We start from the raw sequence: 5,601 nt of genomic DNA, 5'->3' as shown, positions 1-5,601 counted from the left end.
GGGGTTGTACGATTTTTGGAAATGATGAAAAGGTCTTACTTAATTCGGGTCGTCCGATCATTTGATCGGACGGTTAAGATAAATCAAAGATTAAAAGGAATATATATATATATATATATAATGGTAAAAGCTTATTAACTAGGACCGTTAGATTTAATCGTAGGGTCAAGATTTAAACTAAAGAAACACAATTCATGTGCTCGCCTACGTATACACGGATTGGCCGGTTTAAGTAGACTTGGATTGCCAAAATTGCTCAAATTAAAATCATTTAAATTATAACCACTTCTTTGTTAAATAGTCATAATTTATTAAATTAAAGATAATTATTTTGCAAGACTAGCTTATTTGATGAAATTAGTCACTCTTAAAATTAAATTAATATAAATTAGTAAATCATTAATTAACTAAGCTTTCTAATTTTAATAAATGTACGAAAAATGTCTATTGCGACAAAAGGAATTATATTTGAACAACAATAGATTCAATTCTTAAGAACAACATTTATTGTATTTTTTTTTTTAAAAAATGAGAAAGTAAGTAGTAAGATATATATAATATATTTAATATTTATAAGAAATAACATTTATGAAATCAATTTATCAAGCCAAATAAATAATTAAAAATCTGTTTTTTTTGTATTCCTATAAAAATTTCATAACATATATATTTTATTATTATTATTATAATTATTATTATAGTTAAATGTGGAGAGCCGAAATTGGGGTCAACACAAACTAATATTAAAAAGAGGAACTTTCACATATAGCCACTCATAAATAGCCTAATTACTCTCCATAGCTATAGTTTGATAATTACAATTTGTAGTTACATGTTATAGGGAGGAGAGAGGCGAGCGAGACTGGGAGAGAGAGGAGAGAGGCGAACGAGAGAGGGCAAAAATGGGAGAGAGGTGAATTATATATGTATATCGGTAAGATAATTGTATATTATACATATGTATTTGTATATATGTCAAGCGAGATTGGGAGGGAGAGGAGAGAGGCGAGCGAGATTGGGAGAGGGAGGAGAGAGGCGAGGTAGATTGGGAGAGGGAGTAGAGAGGCGAACGAAAGAGAGGCAGAGAGTGGGAGAGAGGTGAATTGTATATGTATATCGGTTAGATAATTGTATATTATACATATGCATTTGTATATATGGCAAGCGATATTGGGAGAGGGAGGAGAGAGGCGAGCGAGATTGGGAGAGGGAGGAGAGAGGCCAATGAGAGAGGGCAGAGAGTGGGAGAGAGGTGAATTGTATATGTATATCGGTTAGATAATTGTATATCATACATATGTATGTGTATATTCTGGCGAATTATATTATACATATACAAATGTGGCTAATTATACAAACTCGAAGTCAGTCTATGTAATTAATGTATAATGTTAGTCACGAGTTGTAAATATAGCAAACTATAGCTATGATGAGTAATTAAGTAGTATAAGTTTGCTTAACAACATAATTTTCCATATTAAAAATAGCTAGAGTTTGCTTTTTTCTTCTCTTTTTACAGCAGGACAAATATATTCATAAATAGCCAACTGCAACTTTTTTGAATTAATTAAAAAAAATATAGACAAAAAAAAATGAGGAGTAAATGAACAACTTCTAGTACCTTCACGATGTAGACAAAATATGCGTATTATAAGGCTCTATTAAAAAAATTATAAATAGTTTTCTCTTTATATTTTAGGGCTACTAATATAGTTTTCCATTTAATATGAAGTGGGATACAAAATATTTATATAGTTTAGAAAATAAATATTCATGTCGTCATCTGCCTATTATAATCTCACTATGTACCGAAAAAGAATTATTTTTTTTTGTTCATTACAAGTAGTATTAGTCAAAGCTAATGTCAGTAATTCTCTAAAATATGATTCTTTAGTACCTATAAATAAATATTAGTTTTCATATTAACAATCTTAAGCATGCATTGTTTGATTGTGTTTTTAGTGTTAAATAAAAATGTATTAGGCACAAACACTTTAGTATTTACAAAAGTTAGGTAAAAACAAATTCAAACCATTTGAATTATAAATGATTCAATCAAACAAGTTTTCATTTGAGTGTTTTGCAAATTAAGTTTGAGAATAATTAGGAAATGCGAATCGGGATAATTTCAGAGATACTCTCTCAGATTTAACTTAGTAGTACCAACGCAAGTTCGAAAATTCAGAATTGCCAAACTATGCTCTGAATATGAAGCCTTCAAGATGAAATTCGGAGAACCACTTCAAGATATGATCACCAAATTCACTACTTTGGTAAACGAGTTAATCTCCTTGGGGAAAGTATACACCACTGAGGAACAGGTAGACAAAGTGCATAGAACCTTGCCTAGGTCATGGGAAATAAAAGTTACTGCAATCAGAGAAGCCAAGGACTTAACAAATATGACCTTGGATGAACTGGTAGGAAATCTCAAAATATATGAGATAAATGTTGACAAAAGAGGTGAAGGAAACAAAGAGAAAAATCTTGGACCCAAAGCAACTGAGAGTGATGAATCATATATAGATGATGAGGATTTAGCACTGATAAGCAGAAACTTCAAGAAACTCTTCAAAAGATGAATGAATTCTGGAAAAAAGTCATCACCCACCAAGGAAAAGACTACAGAAAAACCACAAAGTGGAGGATGCTTGAAGTGTGGTAAAACTGATCATCAGATTAAGGATTGTCCTATGTGGGTGTTACGACCCGATTCCTCGAGTCATGATGGCACCTACTATAACCCACCTGTAGGTAAGCCAACCCGTAACCCGGAACAACAAGTAATGGGTCTGAGGGCAGAAACTAAACAAAAGTAGGCAAAATTTAAGATAACAACATAAACAGGCGGAAGCAAACCAAAATATAAATACAAATAAAGATCCCTCCCAGAACCTGGAAGTCACTAGTACAAAGTTACTAACAAAACGAGTTCAAGTCCCAAAAGTGGACCACAGAGACTGGACTGTATCGAAACTTAAAAGACAAGTCTATATACACAGATGGAGACTGGAATAGTACAAAATGTTGTGTGCTCACCCCCGTCTCCGGATCAAACTACTCCAAACTGGATCAATACTGGCCACTGGTGCTCGGACCTGCATCACGAAACAGATGCAGAACGTAGCATGAGTACCAAAACAACAGGTACCCAGTAGGCATTATAGGCCGACTGAACTTGAAAAGTAAAGGCAATATGAAAAGAAGGAATAACACAAACCGAAGTCAATAATGAAAATCTAACTAACAATGGAATGCACACGAGTGTAGAAAGAACTAACTAAAGTAATCTATAAGCTAACTACATCTAACTGGACCCCATAAGCCCAGAAGGTATACTCGTGCGCAAGTTAAATAAAAACCCGAACGGACCCCCATAAGCTCGACGAGTACACATAATAACAATAACTAAAGAGAATTGCATATAAGAACCCAAGAAGGGAGAACATCAAACTAGAACCTCAACCCTAATTAGTAGAATCTGACAGTACGGAGGCCGGACCTTGAACCGGATGCTCACCAGAAGTACCCAAGTAACCAATCACAAGTATCAAGTATCTGAGGCCGTAACTCTAACCGGATGCTCACCAGAAGTACCCAAGTAACCAATCACAAGTATCAAGTATCTGAGGCCAGAACTCTAACCGGATGCTCTATATAAGTATCTGGGCAATAGAGGCCGAATCTTAAACCGGATGCTCCATATAAGTAGATGGGCAATAGAGATCGGACCTTGAATCGGATGCTCTATAAAGGTGTCAATGTAGTTGTTGAAAGAGTCCTAATCGATCCACGCTCATAAATGTCTGTGGAATGCCGTCCATACGTGTAAGTCCTTGGAATCGAATCGAAAATCAAATTCAAATCGCGAAGCAGCATTAGCATCGCCGACGTAACTCGTGAAGCCGTAACATTGGGGAAAATAAGGATAACTAAAGTCGGAGCAAGCGTATCGCCTAGCTAAGGCCCAAACTATCAGACTCAAGTCTGCTACAACAGTCTACAGGGATCTAAGCCGGTCGAGCGACATCGGGGAAAAACTAAGGTCTATCAGATCTGAATCATGTATTTCTAAGGCAAGCCCTAGTCAAACCTAAACTAAGGCCCAACATGCTTCAAATAAACAGTAATTAAGCATGCAAGCACTCACATAGCGAAAAGGGTCAATAATAACTGATACGCTCAAATTACACCTCCTTTCAGAAGCATAAACGATCGTTATCAAGTAAAGAACCCAACTTGTAGGTTGGGATCGATCCCACGAGGAAAATGGTTTAGACTTTACTTTTAACCGACAATTATATTCGATTAGTCAAATTATTTCCAGAAACAAGTAATAAAAAGGGGGTTTGTGCTTGTGTAAAACAAATAGTAATACGAAATATTGTAATCAATAATTAAACTCAACTTTGGTTGTTATCAAGATAATAGAAATAACTAGGGTATACGTGTTCCCCATAATCTCATAACGCAGTAGTCCTAGTAATAGCAATCCTCTTCTAGTGTATTACATGCAAAGTGATAAATTAGGTATCTCTAAATCCTTGGTCCGGCATCTAGAGAATTTCACCCCGCACCTTGGTCCGGCTACGTGTGTATAATTTACTAACCCTTATCTTTACCTCATATTAGACATCATAATCGATGTTTGGCTTAGTTATTACTTCGCACCAATCGACACTAGCCTATTAGATAGTATCACACTAAATCTATGTTGATAATTCTTTTCTTGTTAATTACCTCCTTGGTCCGGCAAGTAGTAACAAGGGGAGTTCTAACGTTGGCCACCGTTAAAAAGACTTCTAAACGAAAGAATTATCAATGCATGCAAAATACTAGTCAAGAATTGCTTATTTACTATTCATACTTTGTTAATCGATCATGGTTCCCACAACCCTAGTTGTGGATTTAGTTACTCATATTAGCAAGAACACAATTCATAATTGTAGATGGAGAAATCATGAACTTACGTAAAGAGAATAATAAACCCAGAAAATTAACTTGAATTGCAAAGCCAAAATCTTCAAAACGAACTTGGGAAATCAATAATTGCTAGGGTTGCAAATTAATCTCCAAAGTTACAAAGCAAAAATAGAATAATAGTGTCTAACCCCCAAAAACGAGGTTTACATGTCCTATTTATAGAAAACAAATCCTAAATAAAAAAGGAAACAAATTAAGGAAAGTTTTGTTCAGGTACGCGTCTTCGATCCACGAGACTGACTTACGGACCGTCGATTGATCTACGGTCCGTAAGTCCCTTCCGTCACTCGGGACTTAGAAAATATTTCAGCATCCAACAATCAGCTTCTCTGAAGCAAACGACGGACCAGCAGCACGGACCGTAGATCGACCTACGGTCCGTCAATCCCTTCCGTAGCTCCATACTTAGCATCTTCAAAAATCAGGTACTGGAACCCTCGCAGTCTCACTCTACGGATCAACAGTACGGTCCGTAGATCAATCTACGGACCGTCAATGGGCACCGTGGTTCCACACTTGGTCAGATTTCCCTGATTTGTCCTCAACACATTCCTGCTGATCTACGGTCATCACCTACGGACCGTGAATGGACCTACGGTCCGTAGATGACCTCCGTGG

Source organism: Solanum stenotomum, chromosome 6, assembly GCF_019186545.1.
Source record: "Solanum stenotomum isolate F172 chromosome 6, ASM1918654v1, whole genome shotgun sequence".
NCBI lineage: Eukaryota > Viridiplantae > Streptophyta > Magnoliopsida > Solanales > Solanaceae > Solanum > Solanum stenotomum.
This window is presented reverse-complemented; position numbering follows the sequence as displayed.